Raw genomic sequence first — 17,797 nt, forward strand, 5'->3', positions numbered from 1 at the left:
CAGAGAGCACTGGTGTGTTTGAAGCAAGAATATAGCTTGCAACAAACACACCAGTACCATCAGGAGCAAGAATGACACCAGAATCAATATAGCAGTCCAATACACAAAGCAGTCACTGTTGATCCAGAGCGCACTGGTGTGTTTGAAGCAAGAATATACTGTATCTTGCAACAAACACACCAGTACCATCAGGACCAAGAGTCAATGCGGCATCACAGAGCAGGTTTATACTTACTGAACGCCTTTTTGGAAGCTGCAGAGGCGCTGTCCCAGCCCTCCATCATCGCTGTGGCCACCTCATTCCAGAGCTGCCGGGTCACCACATTGTCCTTGTACTGCTGGTTACGGCTGTCCCACAACGGAATACGCTCCTGTACAAGGTTGATCAGGCGCTCATTATCTATATAGATGTCTTCATCATCCCGTTTTGGAACATAGAAAAAAAAATTATTATCTTTGAAATTTTGGAGAATGGAAAAGATAGAAAAAAAAGAAAAGAAGCAAGATAGAAGATGAACATCAGGACAGAAAAAAAATTACAGAAAAAATGACATTGAAAGACTATATACTTACATAACGTCTCCTCGCCGGGACTTGGCTACGCTGCTCCCGCTCTTCGGCCTCACTTGCCGTGTCCGATGTCTGTAAAGAAAACAAATTATTACACATTTCTAGAGGCAGCTATACTTACCAAAGGCAGCAAAATCCTCACCTCACGATCTGCTTGGGCCAGTTCTTGTCGGGATGGAGAATATTGCGATCCAGAAGACATGCTGCAATTTAACCCCTTCACGACCAATGACGCCACATAGGCGTCATGAAACCTGGTTCAAATCTGACCAGTGACGCCTATGTGGCGTCATGACTTTAAAGCCCCCCTGCGGGTCGGGTGACCGGGGTCACTGAAAGGTCACCTGACCTGCAGATACAGGGGGCTTTGTAATTCACCACAGGGGCGTGGCTTCGCCCCCACGTGGCTACGATCGCTCTGATTGGCTGTTTCACTTTTAACAGCCAATCAGAGCAATAGTAATATTTCATCAATGAAAATTGATGAAATATTACAATCCAGCCATGTCCGACGCTGCTGTAGCATCGGACATGGCTGGAGACACCGATTCCACCCCCCCACCAGCGATCGCCCCCCCGCTGTCATCATCTGCCCCCCTCCCATTCCCTCTGCTCCCCGCCAGCGTCCGATCCCCCCCTCACCCCCCCGGTACCTGGGTTGGGTTGGAAAGAGGGTTAGGGTTGGAAAGAGGGTTAGGGTTGGAAAGAGGGTTAGGGTTGGAAAGAGGGTTAGGCTTGTGGTTAGGGTTATGGTTAGGGTTGGGATTAGGGTTAGGGGTATGTTGGGGTTAGGGTTATGGTTAGGGTTGGAATTAGGGTTAGGGATGTGTTGGGGTTAGGGCTGTGGTTAGGGGTGTGTTGGGGTTAGGGCTGGAGTTAGAATTGAGGGGTTTCCACTGTTTAGGTACATCAGGGGGTCTCCAAACGCGACATGGTGCAACCATTGATTCCAGCCAATTTTGCGTTCAAAAAGTTAAACGGTGCCTCCTCCCTTCCAAGCCCCATAGGTAGGCAGAACTAATAAAGTAAAGAAAATATTTGTATTTTTATTTTTCCATTAGGGTTAGGGTTAGGGTTGAAAAGAGGGTTAGGGTTAGGGTTAAAAAGAGGGTTAGGGTTAGGGTTAAAAAGAGGGTTAGGGTTGAAAAGAGGGTTAGGGTTGAAAATAGGGTTAGGGTTGAAAATAGGGTTAGGGTTGAAAATAGGGTTAGGGTTGGAAAGAGGGTTAGGATTAGGGTTAGGGTTGTGGTTAGGGTTATGGTTAGGGTTGGGATTAGGGTTAGGGGTATGTTGGGGTTATGGTTAGGGTTGGAATTAGGGTTAGGGATGTGTTGGGGTTAGGGCTGTGGTTAGGGGTGTGTTGGGGTTAGGGCTGGAGTTAGAATTGAGGGGTTTCCACTGTTTAGGCACATCAGGGGGTCTCCAAACGCGACATGGTGCAACCATTGATTCCAGCCAATTTTGCGTTCAAAAAGTTAAACGGTGCCTCCTCCCTTCCAAGCCCCGACGTGTGCCCAAACAGTGGTTTACCCCAACATATGGGGTATCAGCGTACTCAGGAAAAATTGCACAACAACTTTGGGGGTCTAATTTCTCCTGGTACCCTTGGGAAAATAAAAAATTGGGGGCTAAAAAAAATATTTTTGTGGAAAAAATTTTTTTTATTTTCACGTCTCTGCGTTATAAACTTCTGTGAAGCACTTGGGGGTCCGAAGTGCTCACCAGGCATCTAGATAAGTTACTTGGGAGGTCTAGTTTCCAAAATGGGGTCACTTGTGGGGGGTTTCTATTGTTTAGGCACATCAGGGGCTCTGCAAACGTAATGAAGACCGCAGACCATTCCATCAAAGTCTGCATTTCGAAAGGCCACTACTTCCATTCCGAGCCCTTACGTGTGCCCAAACAATAGTTCCCCCCATATATGGGGCGCCAGCGTACTCAGGACAAACTGTACAACAACTTTTGGGGTCCAATTTATCCAGCTACCCTTGTGAAAAAAAAATTGCTGGCTAAAAATCATTTTTTTTGTGGAAAAATATATTTTTTATTTTCACGTCTCTGCGTTATAAACTTCTGTGAAGCACTTGGGGGTTCAAGGTGCTCACCACACATCTAGATTAAGTTCCTTGGGGGGGTCTAGTTTCCAAATTGGGGTCACTTGTGGGGGGGTTCCACAGTTTAGGTACATCAGGGGTTCTGCAAATGTAACATGATGCCCGCAGACCATTCCATCAAAGTCAGCATTTCATAATGTCACTACTTCCCTTCCGAGCCCCGACGTGTACCCAAACTGTGGTCATCCCCCACATATGGGGTATCAGTGTACTCAGGACAAACTGGACAACAACTTTTGGGGTCCAATTTATCCTGCTACCCTTGTGAAAAAAAAATTGCTAGCTAAAAATCATTTTTTTTTTAGGAAAAAAAAATTATTTTTTATTTTCACTGCTCTGTGTTATAAACTTTTGTGAAGCACTTGGGGGTTCAAAGTGCTCCCTACATGTCTAGATAAGTTCCTTAGGGGGTCTAGTTTCCAAAATGGGGTCACTTGTGGGGGAGCTCCAATGTTTAGGTGCACAGGGCCCCCCCCAATTGGACATGGTGTCCGATAACGATTGGAGCTAATTTTCCATTCAAAAAGTCAAATGGTGCTCCTTGCCTTCCGGGCCCTGCCGTGCACCCAAACAGTGGTTTATGACCACATATGAGGTATCTGTGCACTCAGGAGAACTTGTTCAACAAATTTTAGGATCCATTTTATCCTGTTGCCCATGTGAAAATGAAAAAACTGAGGCTAAAAGAAAATTTTTGTGAAAAAAAAGTATTTTTTTTTTTACAGATCAATTTGCAATTTGTGAAGTACCTGGGGGTACAAAGTGATCACTATGCATCTAGATAAGTTCCTTGGGGGGTCTAGTTTCCAAAATGGGGTCACTTGTGGGGGAGCTCCAATGTTTATGCACACAGGGGCTCTCCAAACACGACATGGCAACCGCTAAATATTCCAGCATATTTTCCATTCAAAAAGTCAAATGGCGCTCCTTCCCTTCTGAGCCGTGCCGTGCGCCCAAACAGTGGTTTATGACCACATATGAGGTATCGTTGTACTCAGGAGAAATTTACCAACAAATTTTAGGATCCATTTTATCCTGTTTCCCATGTGAAAATGAAAAAATTGATGCTAAAAGAAAATTTTTGTTGGAAAAATTAAAATGTCCATTTTTTTCTTTCCACATTGCTTTAGTTCCTGTGAAACACCTGAAGGGTTAATAATCTTCTTGAATGTAGTTTTGAGTAGCTTGAGGGGTGCAGTTTTTAGAATGGTGTAACTTTTGGGTATTTTCTGCCATATAGACCCCTCAAAGTGACTTCAAATGTGAGGTGGTCTCTAAAAAAAATGGTTTTGTAAATTTTATTGTAAAAATGAGAAATCGCTGGTCAACTTTTAACCCTTATAACTTCCTAACAAAAAAATATTTTGTTTCCAAAATTGTGCTGATGTAAATTAGACATGTGGGAAATGTTATTTAGTAACTATTTTGTGTCACATAACTCTCTGGTTTAACAGAATAAAAATTCAAAATTTGAAAATTGCAAAATTTTCTAAATTTTCGCCAAATTTCTGATTTTTTGACAAATAAACGCAAAAATTATCAACCTAAATTTACCACTAACATGAAGCCCAATATGTCATGAAAAAAACAATCTCAGAATCGCTAGGATCCGTTGAAGCGTTCCTGAGTTATTACCTCATAAAGCGACACTGGTCAGAATTGCAAAAAATTGCCTGGTCATTAAGGTCAAAATAGGCTTGTCATGAAGGGGTTAAACAAAAAAACATTAGTACATAAAAAAATTTAAAGGACACACAGACATTATGTTGAAGAATACTCACTTTTTGGATGCTGAAGCTTGATTCCAAGGCTCTTGTCTGGGCTTCTCTGCAAGGCTGTCTGTAGCTGGTCTTCTCTTCAAGGCTGTCTGTAGAGTAAGTGGTGTTGCCCTGCAGACACCTACTTTTATGTAGACTGCTCCCAAATAATGTTGCTTGTTTAGTGGGAGGTTTAAACAAATGTCTAGACATTGTTTAATGAAGTCACGTGCGCTCAAAAAGCGCTGACGTGCGCACATCTAAGCGCACGTCAGCGACCCCATAGACTGTAATGCTATTTTTTCGTGCATACCATGCGTGCATGTGCAATTTTTTTAAGCGGTTGGGAGGAACAAAAATGCAACATGTAGCGTACGGCGCGTCTGGGGAAACACCTGGAAAATGCGCAGCACACGCAAACGCTGATGAGCGCGTGCAATCGCTATACACTGCGCACGCCATTTTAAAGATAGTGAACCATTGCGTGTGCGCCCAATAGCGCAAGATGCTCTGCGCGATAAAATGCTAGTGTGAATCCAGCCTTACTCCTGACTTCCATTCTACTACCAGCATTGTTTCCAAACTCAGCACCTACCATGTTTCATTTAAGATGAATTTCTTGCAGCTGTTTTCATAGATGATCACACCTTAGTCTTTGCTCTCAAGGTACTGCATTTCTGAAAGCAAGTTAAGAGTTTGCCAATACTTTTCTACTATTTCTATTTGTACTGCACCTCTGAAAGAAGGTTACTAGTTTGACAATACATCACCGATATCCTGCAGCTAACCATATCTTTTGAAAACATTTGTAGCAGAGGAATTGCTGGTACTAAATCCATGGCTGAAGCAGCTATATTCAACCCAATCAGCCGGTCAGCAAAACACCATCAACCGTTGGAGTACAGGTGCATACCAACAAGAAGCATTTGTAATTACAATGTCCAAAATAGAAGAAAAGGTAGCACTCACCCTCCGATTAAAAGTTTCATTTATTCAATCATGGAACAGTGGGTTCAGCGGGAGGATGCTGGGGGACTTCTGAGAACAACGGCCGTTTCACGCACAATGTGCTTCAACGAGTTTTGTGCTGTTCCATGATGGAATAAAGGAAACTTTTAATCGGAAGGTGAGTGCTACCTTTTCTTCTATTTTGGACATATTAACTATATCTTTGCTACAAATTCCTGATTGCATTTTTCTCTGCTATTAAATGGAACCTGTCAGCAGGATTGTGCACAGTAACCTACAGACAGTGTCAGGTCGGTCCCGTTATACTGATTAAAATGATACCTTGGATGATGAAATCCACCTTGTGGTTGTAGTCTAATCTTTATTCTCAGTTTTGAGTTAATGATATGCTCGTGCTTCTGGTCGGGGCTGTGGCGGGGTCTTCATGTGGTGCTCTGCTTAGGTATTCATTGACCTGCCCCTTAGTTTACATAATGAACATTATATATATCTTTGGAAAAAAAATCCGTTTGAACATGGCGCCAATAGCTGCTATTGCGCAGGCACCGGAGGTGCCATCTTGGATGTAGTAAATTTTTTTTTCTCTAGCAAGATGATACAGTCTGCGCCTGCACAATTAAATTAATTATAAACACATTAGATGTGCGATTATGCTGCAGCGCAGGTGCCACCACCAGCGCCTGCCCGCAGAAGGGTTTTTTTCCAAGGAAGCAAAAAAACACATTTGAAAGGTAACTCACCAAACCCTGACTAATGCACTAGCAGGATGCAGCAGACCTCCATTGATAAAGGCTGGGGCAGCACAGGTGCAAAACCACTGATGAGAACAGCCAGTAACCCAAGAGGGTCTGGCTGCCTAGTGGAAAAAAAATGCACACAAATAGGGCTTGCATAGGACATAAGTCACATAGATAAGTGTGGTTCATGTTGGCTTGTTTTTTTCTGTGTGATGCATATATACAGTGCTGAGCAGGCCGCCTGCTAATACTATGGGCATCATTAATAGGCTGTTCAGACACTTTGCATCACACTTATCTATGTGACTTATGTCCTATGCAAGCCCTGTTTGTGTGCATTTTTTTTCCACTAGGCAGCCAGACCATACTGGGTTACTGGCTGTTCTCATCAGTGGTTTGCACCTGTGCTGCCCCAGCCTTTATCAATGGAGGTCTACTGCATCCTGCTAGTGCATTAGTCAGGGTTTGGTGAGCTAACCTTTCAATTGTGTTTTTTTGAATTTTTGGGAATTTTTTCCTATGTGCGCTGTTCAGATTTAGTGTTAGGGACTCACAATATCTGGGGACCCTTGACGTTGGGTTGTGAGCTAATCTACTTTGGCCAAATTAGTAACTAATACCCCATATCTTTTCATCCTTTTGCACTTTTTATCATTTTTGCAGCATGCAGTTAGACCTCTTCATGTTGGCTTGGTTTTTTGTGTGTGATGCATATATACAGTGCTGAGCAGCCCGCCTGCTAATACTATGGGCGTCATAAATAGGCTGTTCGGACACTTTGCAACCACACTTATCTATGTGACTTATGTCCTATGCAAGCCCTATTTGTGTGCATTTGTTTTTCACACTGGCTACCTATTCGCTACAGGGTCCAGTATAAACTCATCTCTCTCACCCACAAAGCTTTCCACAGTTCTGCACCGCCTTATGTCTATATTCTCAGTTCTGTCTATCGCCCTACACGTGCCCTCCGTTCTACAACTGACCTAAGACTAACATCCACCGTAATCCGAACCTCGCACCTCTGTCTCCAAGACTTCTCTCGTGCTGCGCCAGCTCTCTGGAATGCACTTCCCCAGACGATCAGATTGATACCTAGCCCCGACCTATTCAAGCGCGCTTTGAAAACCCATCTGTTCAAACAAGCCTACCACATCAACTTCTCAGCAAACTAACTTTGCCCTGTTCCCTCCTCCCAAATACTATTCTGAATCTGCACCCTACTATTCATCTGTCTCCACACCCTCCATGCACACGATAACTGCACTTGATACTTAACTATTGCACTTAAACACACGAGCTGATGACTGGATCATGCAGCTTTATATGAAAATCCCTATTTATTATAATTGCCAGACCTGAAATAACAAGCACTTTTCACCTCCTGTGTCCCCCCATTTCCTTGTAGATTGTAAGCTTGCGAGCAGGGACCTCACTCCTAATGTCACTGTTTAAATTGTCTTAACTTGTATTGAGTTTATTGTCTGTACAAGTCCCCGCTTAATTGTAAAGTGCTGCGGAATATGTTGGCGCTATATAAATAAAAATTATTATTATTATTGATATATACTGTGTATTGAATGCATACAGCAAAAAACATGAATTTAAAATGTAGATAATAGAATTAGAGAAAATTAAAATTAAAAATTATATGAACAAATAAGTATAAACAGTTTGGAAAAGTCATAAATGATTTGTAATAGTCTAAGGCCGGTATCACACATGCGAGAAATACGGCCGAGTCTCGCATGTTAATAGCCGGCACTGACGCTGGCACTCGGATCGGAGCGTGCGGCCGCATAGCAATACATGGAGCCTCACGCTCCGCTCCCGAGTGCCGGTGGCAGTGCCGGGTGTTAACATGCGAGACTCGACCATGTTCCTCGCATGTGTGATCCCGGCCTAATAGTAAAAATCTACTTATACACGTTAGCCTGATTCATGAAGACTAGCTTGTCATATAGTGTGTGAAGTGATGGTGCACATGGATCCAAGGGGTGGGAGGGGGAAAACTATTGCTATTTATATTGAATGTATGCAGCAAAAAATAAATAAAATGAATTTAAAATGTAAATAATAGAATTAGAGAAAATGCAAATTTAAAAATATTTGAACCAATGAGTATAAACATTTTCATAAATGGTGTGTGATGGTAAATACCTATTTATGAACTGGGAAACACATTGTCCCCATTCATGAATACTAGCTTGTCATATGCCAGTTTCAATGTTGGGTTTGCAGTAATAAGATGCACCTAAGCCATTAAGACTACTTAATGAATTTGGGTCATCAATCAGCGGTGTGCGCCTCCGTGGGCCTCAGTCAGGGACTGGAGTAACATTTCTCTTGCAAGAAACACTGACACTTTTGATGAATTTGGCAGGTGGAGGTTTTCACACCCGTCTTACTGCCAGAATGGGGAGACCTGCCTCATACTGACATGACTTCAAACTCGACAAAATTTTTGTGCAACTCCATGTTGTGCAACATATTTTGTTTATAGTGTTTTACCCCAGTTTTCTGTAGTAAACACTTTACTCTATTGCCCCATTGGTCTTACATAGTGCCACTCTGATGCCTTTCTTTGGTCCTCAGTGACACTCCTTTTGTTCTTACACACATTTCACAATGAACTATGACCACGATGCTCATACAATACGACAGCACTGGCTCATCTTCATAAAATACATATGATGGATTCCAGTTACATTTTTGCAGTATAAAATGATATTTATAGAGACATAAAATATGCAGAAATTACATTTTGGCTTGATATGAGATTACAGGATCATTAACTGTCACGTTCTATCTGTAAGTTTGGTCTAAAAAACTCATGTGGTTTTTATCAATCCTCGAAAATATAGGACATGTTTTTCTCCTTATGAACCCGTGGTGTAAAGCGTCTGGCCATGAAATCAGTGACAAATACAAATGTTGGCATTCTGTGTGATTGAATATTGATATGTCCAATGTTCAGGGTTAGCTGCTAAACAGATGTTTTTCATAGAATAGACAGTGACTAATGTACATGAGTTGCAGCAAAAATTTTACGTTTTACTACAGCCAATTATTAAACCTTTCTTTGGTGACTTTGTGCAATATTAGAATGCAAAGGAGATAATGCATAGAAGATTTCCCAGGTATATAAAATGCTGACTCTACATTTTACTTGAATAAAGGAGCAGTTGCTGTGTAAAACATCACATGTACAGGGTTACTCACATCTTCATGGATACAGTAAATATTGTTTGACAGAGTTTAAGCACGTTTGCAACTTAAAGTTAAAATTTACAGTGATTCTTGAGACATTAACACTTTTCTATTCTTTTATTTACAGCTCATTACCTGGGCGACCGACCACCACTCCAGACTAGCGGGTAAGAATTGCACTGAAGCCCGCCAGTATTAGGAACCAACATTGCGCCCCTGCATTCCTGGTCAGCTTCAAAGCAGTGTTTACAAGATCAATAGAACAGAGTTTGTATGCACTGGACATGTTTAGACACAGAAGTGGAGGTTGGTCTCCTATATCGGCATATGTTCGCTGACAGCACTTCAATAGGGAGATGCACGTTCTGGTCCAATGACCCAACTGGAGCATATACCATCAAATAGAAAAGAAGAACAGCATCCCTTCCAGGTGATTAGAAGTTTTGTTTTCAAAAACTTTATTCTGCCAAAATGCATAATTTGACGTTGGTTTCCTAGTCAACAAGTAATAAACAAAAGAAGAGTGTTAACTGTTTTAATCAAATTTTAATAAACATGAAATTGCAAAAGTGATTATTTTTTTCATGAACAACATGTATACAAAATTATTTGCTGGTGGTTTTATGTAACTGTGGTTTTAATATTATTCGCACAAACCTAATGGGAATCTAGATACCTTGGTTACAGATCTGTAAGAGGTCACTAAGGTTATTCTATGCAGGATTTCATATCTCTATGGTGATATTGCAAACTACTAGATGCAAAATGACACAAACACAGTACCTATACTGAACATTACATGGACACGAGGACGGGTTTTAGACAAAATGAGGCCCTGGGAAAAAGTTTAAAGTAGGGCCCAAAATGCTGACATATTGCACCATCACACTCAAATATTTCGGTTGCATTGACATGCTCTGAGTTCAGAATGTTAAACAAACGTGATCAATAATATTGAAGTTATTGGGCGCTTGTTTCCCCGCTTCTTTACACAGGTTGATGAAGAAGGATTTAGAGAAAACACCCTGAGCACTACTGGAAGAGATGCCAAGGTAGGTTCCCACACCATAAAGCAATAAATAGTATTGGAGTGCCGGGTTTATGCTATTTATTAATGAAGAACGATTGGCACAGAACAATTACTAGTAGATCAATCTGCCTCCATGCGGTATCATGTTATCAGCAGCACATCTGCAGTTTACATCTGGTGATGTGCACTGAGATCAATGAGTTTGGTTCCACCATAAGCAATCCACTCACCTGATGAATGAGAAGCATTTTGCTTGTTTGTTGGGGGATTGCCAACATGGTTACACCAATTTACTCTTGTCTGTGCTGCTGGGAATTCTAAATCGATATTACATACGCACAGTGTGTGACACAAACACTGTATGTTAAACACACATTTGTATACGCACACAAAGCACACATGCATGTATACATCGAGCACATACACATCAACATACAGCTCTGGCAAAAATTAAGAGACCAGCACATCAAAACCCTGTCATGGGCAGCCCATTCTCCACACCTGAACCTCATTGAAAACCTCTGGAATGTAATCAGCAGGATGATGGATTGTCACAAGCCATCAAACAAAGAACTGCTTAAATTTTTGCGCCAGAAGCAGTGTGAAAGACTGGTGGCAAGCATGCCAAGACGCATGAAAGCTGTTTTTAAAAATCATAGTTATTCCACAAAATATTGATTTCAGAACTCTTCCTGAGTTAAAACATTAGTATTGTTTCTAAATGATTATGAACTTGTTTTCTTTGCACTATTTGAGGTCTGAAAGCACTGTTTTTATTTAAATTTTAACCATTTTCCTTTGTCAGAAAAAAATACAAAATTTATTGCTTGGAATTTCGGAGACATGTTGTCAGAAGTTTATAGACTAAAAAAGCAATTTACATTTTACTCACAAATATACCTATAAAGAGAAAAATCAGACATACTGAACATTTGAAAGTGGTCTCTTAATTTTTGCCTGTATATATTTACACAGAGCACATACACACATGTATACACAGAGCACATAAACAGCACATACATATACATGTATACAGAGCACATGCATAAATATATATGTTTAATCAGCACAGGCATAGACACATGCATGCACAGATCACATACATATAGACATATGTGTATATACTGAGCACCTTCAGACAGACACATGCATACAAAGAGCACATACATACAGACACAGGAGCCCATACATTCTGATATCTTCCCTAATATATAGCCACCAGGAACGCATTCTAATGTTGTCACTAATATATACCACCAGGAGCCCATATGTTCTGATGTCCTTACCAATATATACCTACCAGGAGTGCATACATTCTAAAGTCTTCACTAATACAGTATATACCACCATGATCACAAACATTCTGATTTAATCATTAATATATACCTACCAGGATTCCATACATTCTGATATTTTCACTAATATATATCTAATAGGAGCCCATACATTCTGACGTCCTCACTAATATGATCTTCCAGCAGCCCATACATTCTGATATCATCACTAATATATTCAACGGGTACAGAAAGTACTCAGACCACTTTAAATTTTTCACTCTTTATTTCATTTGTTAATTCAAAAAGTTCATTTTTTCTCACTAATGTACACTATGCACCCCATCTTGACTGAAAAAAACAGAAATGTTGATGTTGAAATTTTTGCAAATTAATTAAAAAAGAAAAACTGAAATATCACATGGTCAATAAGTATTCAGACGCTTTGCTCAGACACTCATATTTAAGTCACATGCTGTCCATTTCCTTGTGATCCTCCTTGAGATGGTTCTACTCCTTCATTGGAGTCCAGCTGTGTTTAATTAAACTGATAGGACTTGATTTGTAAAGGCACACACCTGACTATATAAGACCTCACAACTCACAGTGCTTGTCAGACCAAATGAGAATCATGAGGTCAAAGGGACTGGCCAAGGAGCGCAGAGACAGAATTGTGGCAAGGCACACATCTGTGTTATGAATGGGTCACCAAGGAGGATAGCAGGACCAGGCTAAGCCACCAGAAAACCAGAGAGGTTGGTATCTAAGCGGATTGCAGACCCCTGATCCTATCCACACAACTAGCAGTATCTGTGGAGTGTACCTACGATGCCCTAGACGCCTCGGCACAGCCGGAGAACTAACAGCCTAAAGCAAGAAAGGTGAAATCTAAACTGACCCGGAGCAGACCCCAAAGGAATAGACAGCCCCCAAACATATATTGTCGGTGAGACAAGATGAAATCACAAATGCAGGCAGAAAAATAGACTGAGCAAATGATGGGGCCCAAACTGACTAGACAGGACAGGAAAGGAAAGACTGTCTACAAACACGCAAAAACCCTGAAAAATCCAACACGTCTGATGCACAAAAAACACTGACGTCACACGACTTCGCCCCCACTATATCAGCATTCTGGTATATATTGAAAGTAAAGCAAAAAGAAACTAATATAACAGGGGACAGAACAAACTGACACAAGCAGTAACATATGGGCGGTGATCCAGCACAGCCCCAGCAGGAGCAGGCTGACCCGCACAAAGCAGAGCTAGACAAAACCAGATCAAATGCAAAAAGATTAGCAAATGAACCACTTAGCTGAACCATGCAGGAACAGAGCAGGAGACATCAGAAATCAGACCTCAGAAGGCACAGTAAGAAAATCACCAGCAGGGATTGAAGGAAGTCAGCTGTCTTAAATACACCAGTCAGAAACCCGAGATATCCAATCATCTTCATCATTATTATCAGGTGGCAAGCCTCTGTCAATCTGACCAGCTCCACTACCTCCAGTAACCACCAGAGGGAGTCCAGAAAGAGAACTCGCAACACCTCTGACAATCTGACCAATTCCACTACCTTCAGTAACCACCAGAGGGAGCCCAGAAAGAGAATTCACAACACATCTGGCCAAGGTTACAAAAGAATTTCTGCAGTACTCAAGGGTCCTAAGAGCACAGTGACCTCCATAACCTTTAACCCCTTCCTGACATCAGACGTACTATCCCGTCCATGGGACCCGGGCCCCTATGCCCATGGACGGGATAGTACGTCTACCGCGATCAGCGGCGCCCACGTGGTGAGCGCCGCTGATCGCGGCCGGGTGTCAGCTGATTATCACAGCTGACACCCGGCACAATGTGTCAGGGGTGGTCACGGACCGCCCCCGACACGTTAACCCCTTGCACACCGTGATCAAACATGATCGCGGTGTACCGGGGGTTAAAGGGAAGCATCGGCAGGGAGGGGGCTCCCTCCGTGCTTCCCTGAGCCCCCCACGGCAGCGCAATGTGCAGCGCTGCTGCGGGGGCTCCTTTCCTGCAGGCCCCCGAATTCAAGATGGCGACGGGGGCCTTTGGGGGCCTGCAGGAAGCTGGCTTCCTCAGTGCCTGCAAAGCGCAGGCATGAGGAAGCCTTCTGCACTGCCTGTGACAGATTGCTGATCTGTCACAGTGATCTGTGATGTGACAGATCAGCGATCTGTCACAGGACAGTGATGTCCCACCTGAGACTATTTAATAAAGTTAAAAAAAAATAAAAAAAAGTGTTAAAATAATTTAAAAAAAATCGCCAAATAAATTAGAAAAAAAAAAAAAAAATTTCCCCAAATAAATCCATTTTTTGGAAATAAAAAAAACAAACAATAAAAGTACACATATTAGGTATCGCCGCGTCCGTAACGACCCACCCTATAAAACAGTCCCATTAGTTAACCCCTTTAGCGAACCCCTTAAAAAATAAAAATAAAAAACAAAGCAAAAAATAATGATTTATTATCATACCGCCAAACAAAAAGTGTAATAACGCGCGATCAAAAAGACACATATAAATATCCATGGTACCGCTGAAAACGTCATCTTGTCCCGCAAAAAACGAGCTGCCACACAGGATCATCAGTGAAAAAATAAAAAAGTTATAGCTCGCAGAATAAAGCGATGCAAAAATAATTATTTTTTATATAAAATAGTTTTCATTGCATAAAACCGACAAAACATAAAAAAAGACCTAAATGAGGTATCGCTGTAACCGTACTGACCCGAAGAATAAAACTGCCTCATCAATTTTACCGCACGCGGAACGGTGTAAACGCACCCCCCCAAAAGAAATTCATGAAACGCTGGTTTTTGTTCATTCTGCGTCCCAAAAATCGGAATAAAAAGCGATAAAAAAATGTCACGTGCCCGAATATGGTACCAATAAAAACTTCAACTCGTCCCGCAAAAAATAAGACCTCACACGACTCGGTGGGTCAAAATACGGAAAAATTATAGCTCTCAGTATGTGGTGATGCAAAAACTATTTTTACAATAAAAAGCGTCTTTTAGCGTGCGACAGCTGCCAAACATAAAAACCGCCATAAATAGTAAATCAAACCCCCCGTTATCACCCCCTTAGTTAGGGAAAAATAATAAAATAAAAAAAATGTATTTATTTCCATTTTTCCATTAGGGTTAGGGTTAGGGCTAGGGTTAGGGTTAGGGTTAGGGCTAGGGTTAGGGCTAGGGTTAGGGTTAGGGCTATGGTTAGGGCTAGGGTTAGGGTTAGGGCTAGGTTTAGGGCTGAGATTAGGGTTAGGGGTGTGTTGGGGTTCGGGTTGGAGTTAGAATTGGGGGTTTCCACTGTTTGAGCACATCAGGGGCTCTCCAAATGCAACATGGCGTCTGATCTCAATTCCAGCCAATTCTGAGTTGAAAAAGTCAAATGGTGCTCCTTCCCTTCCAAGCTCTGCCATGCGCCCAAACAGTGTTTTACCCCCCACATGTAGGGTATCAGCCTACTCAGGTAAAATTGCAAAACAATTTTTGGGGTCCAATTTCTCCTGTTACCCTTAGGAAAATAAAAAATTGGGGGCAAAAATATCATTTTTGTGGAAAAAAATGATTTTTTTATTTTCACGTCCGAGCGTTATAAACTTCTGTGAAGCACTTGGGGGTTCAAAGTGCTCACCACACATCTAGATAAGTTCCGTGGGGGGTCTAGTGTCCAAAATGGGGTCACTTGTGGGGAGTTTCAATGGTTTAGGTACATCAGGGGCTCTCCAAACGCACGACACCCGCAGACCATTCCATCAAAGTCTGCATTCCAAAACGTCACTACTTCCCTTCCGAGCCCTGACGTGTGTCCATACAGTAGTTTTCTCCCACATATGGGGTGTCATCGTACTCAGGACAAATTGGACAACAACTTTTGTGGTTCAATTTCTCCTGTTACCCTTGGGAAAATAAAAAAATTGGGGACTAACTGATCATGTTTGTGGAAAAAATACGATTTTTTTTTATTTTCATGCCCTGGCATTATAAACTTCTGTGAAGCCTTTGGGGGTTCAAAGTGCTCATCTCACATTTAGATAAGTTCCTTAGGGGGTCTAGTTTTCAAAATGGGGTCATTTGTGGGGGGTTTCCACTGTTTAGGTCCATTAGGGGCTCTCCAAAGGCAACATGACACCCGCAGACTATTCCATCAAAGTCTGCATTCCAAAACGTCACTACTTCCCTTTCGAGCCCCGACGTGTGCCCATACAGTAGTTTTCTCCCACATATGGGGTGTCAGCGTACTCAGGACAAATTGGACAACAACTTTTGGGGTTCAATTTCTCCTGTTACCCTTGGGAAAATAAAAAAATTGGGGACTAATTGATCATGTTTGTGGAAAAAATACGATTTTTTTATTTTCATGCCCTGGCATTAAAAACTTCGGTGAAGCCTTTGGGGGTTCAAAGTGCTCACCTCACATCTAGATAAGTTCCTTAGGGGGTCTAGTTTTCAAAATGGGGTCATTTGTGGGGGGTTTCCACTGTTTAAGTACATTAGGGGCTCTCCAAAGGCAACATGACACCCGCAGACCATTCCATCAAAGTCTGCATTCCAAAACGTCACTACTTCCCTTTCAAGCCCCGACGTGTGCCCATACAGTAGTTTTCTCCCACATATGGGGTATCAGCATACTCAGGACAAATTGGACAACAACTTTTGGGGTCCAATTTCTCCTGGTACCCTTGGGAAAATAAAAAAATGGTGACTAAAAGATCATGTTTGTGGAAAAAATACGAATTTTTTATTTTCACGCCCGGGCGTTATAAACTTCTGTGAAGCACTGGGGGGTTCAAAGTGCTCACCACACATCTAGATAAGTTCCTTGGGGGGTCTAGTTTACAAAATGGTGTCATTTGTGGGGTTTTTTCACTGTTTAGGTACATCAGGGGTTTTCCAATCGCGACATGGTGTCCGATCTCAATTCCAGCCAAAAACGTCAAATGGCGCTGCTTCCCTTCCGAGCTCTGCCATGCGCCCAAATAGTGGTTTACCCCCACATGTTGGGTATCAGCGTACTCGGGACAAATTGCCCAATAACTTTTAGGGTCCTGTTACCCTTGGAAAAATAAGAATTGAGGGTGAAAATATCATTTTTGTGGAAAAAATATGATTTTTTTAATTGTACGGCTGTATGTTATAAACTTCTGTGGAGCCCTTGGGGGTTCAAATTTCTCACCACACATCTAGATAAGTTCCTTAGGGAGTCTAGTTTCCAAAATGGTGTCATTTGTGGGGGGTTTCCACTGTTTTGGTACATCAGGGGTTTTCCAATCGCGACATGGTGTCCGATCTCAATTCCAGCCAAAAACGTCAAATGGCGCTGCTTCCCTTCCGAGCTCTGCCATGCGCCCAAATAGTGGTTTACCCCCACATGTGGGGTATCAGCGTACTCAGAACAAATTGCCCAATAACTTTTAGGGTCCTGTTACCCTTGGAAAAATAAGAATTGAGGGTGAAAAGATCATTTTTGTGGAAAAAATATGATTTTTTAATTGTACGGCTGTATGTTATAAACTTCTGTGAAGCCCTTGGGGGTTCAAAGTTCTGACCACACATCTAGATAAGTTCCTTGGGGGGTCTAGTTTCCAAAATGGGGTCACTTGTAGGGGGTTTCCACTGTTTAGGTACATCAGGGACTCTCCAAACATGACATGGCGTCCGATCTGAATTCCAGCCAATTTTGCATTGAAAAAGTGAAACGGCGCTCCTTCCATTCTGAGCTCTGCCATGCGCCGAAACAGTCGTTCCCCCCCACATATCAGGTATCAGCGTACTCAGGACAAATTGCACAATAACTTTTGCAGTCCAATTTCTCCTGTTACCCTTGGTAAAATAAAAAAAATTGAACCTGAATTATTTTCTTTGTGAAAAAAAGTTAAATGTTAATTTTTTTTTAAATATTCAAAAAATTCCTGTGATGCACCTAAAGGGTTTATAAACTTCTTGTATGTGGTTTTGAGCACCTTAAGGGGTGCAGTTTTTAGAATGGTGTCACTTTTGGGTATTTTCTATCATATACACCCCGCAAAGTGGCTTCAAATGTGATGTGGTCCGTAAGAATAAAATGGTGTTGCAAAAATGAGAAATCGCTGGTCAATTTTTAA

At 41.9% G+C, this 17,797-nt stretch overlaps 1 long non-coding RNA gene across 1 annotated transcript in view; it reads left to right on the forward strand.

Annotated features, from left to right (window-relative positions):
- The first annotated feature begins 9,504 nt into the window (after positions 1 to 9,504).
- The window catches only part of LOC141100760 (uncharacterized), a 48,082-nt gene continuing 39,789 nt past the window's right edge, over positions 9,505 to 17,797 (forward strand). Inside the window, exons 1-2 of the long non-coding RNA XR_012234760.1 lie at positions 9,505 to 9,787; positions 10,353 to 10,409. This is a non-coding gene — a long non-coding RNA (uncharacterized lncRNA). The remainder of the gene's footprint in view (positions 9,788 to 10,352; positions 10,410 to 17,797) is intronic.

This window comes from Dendrobates tinctorius, unplaced genomic scaffold (assembly GCF_039654945.1).
Source record: "Dendrobates tinctorius isolate UK_male_01 unplaced genomic scaffold, ASM3965494v1 ptg000107l, whole genome shotgun sequence".
Taxonomy (NCBI): Eukaryota; Metazoa; Chordata; class Amphibia; order Anura; family Dendrobatidae; genus Dendrobates; species Dendrobates tinctorius.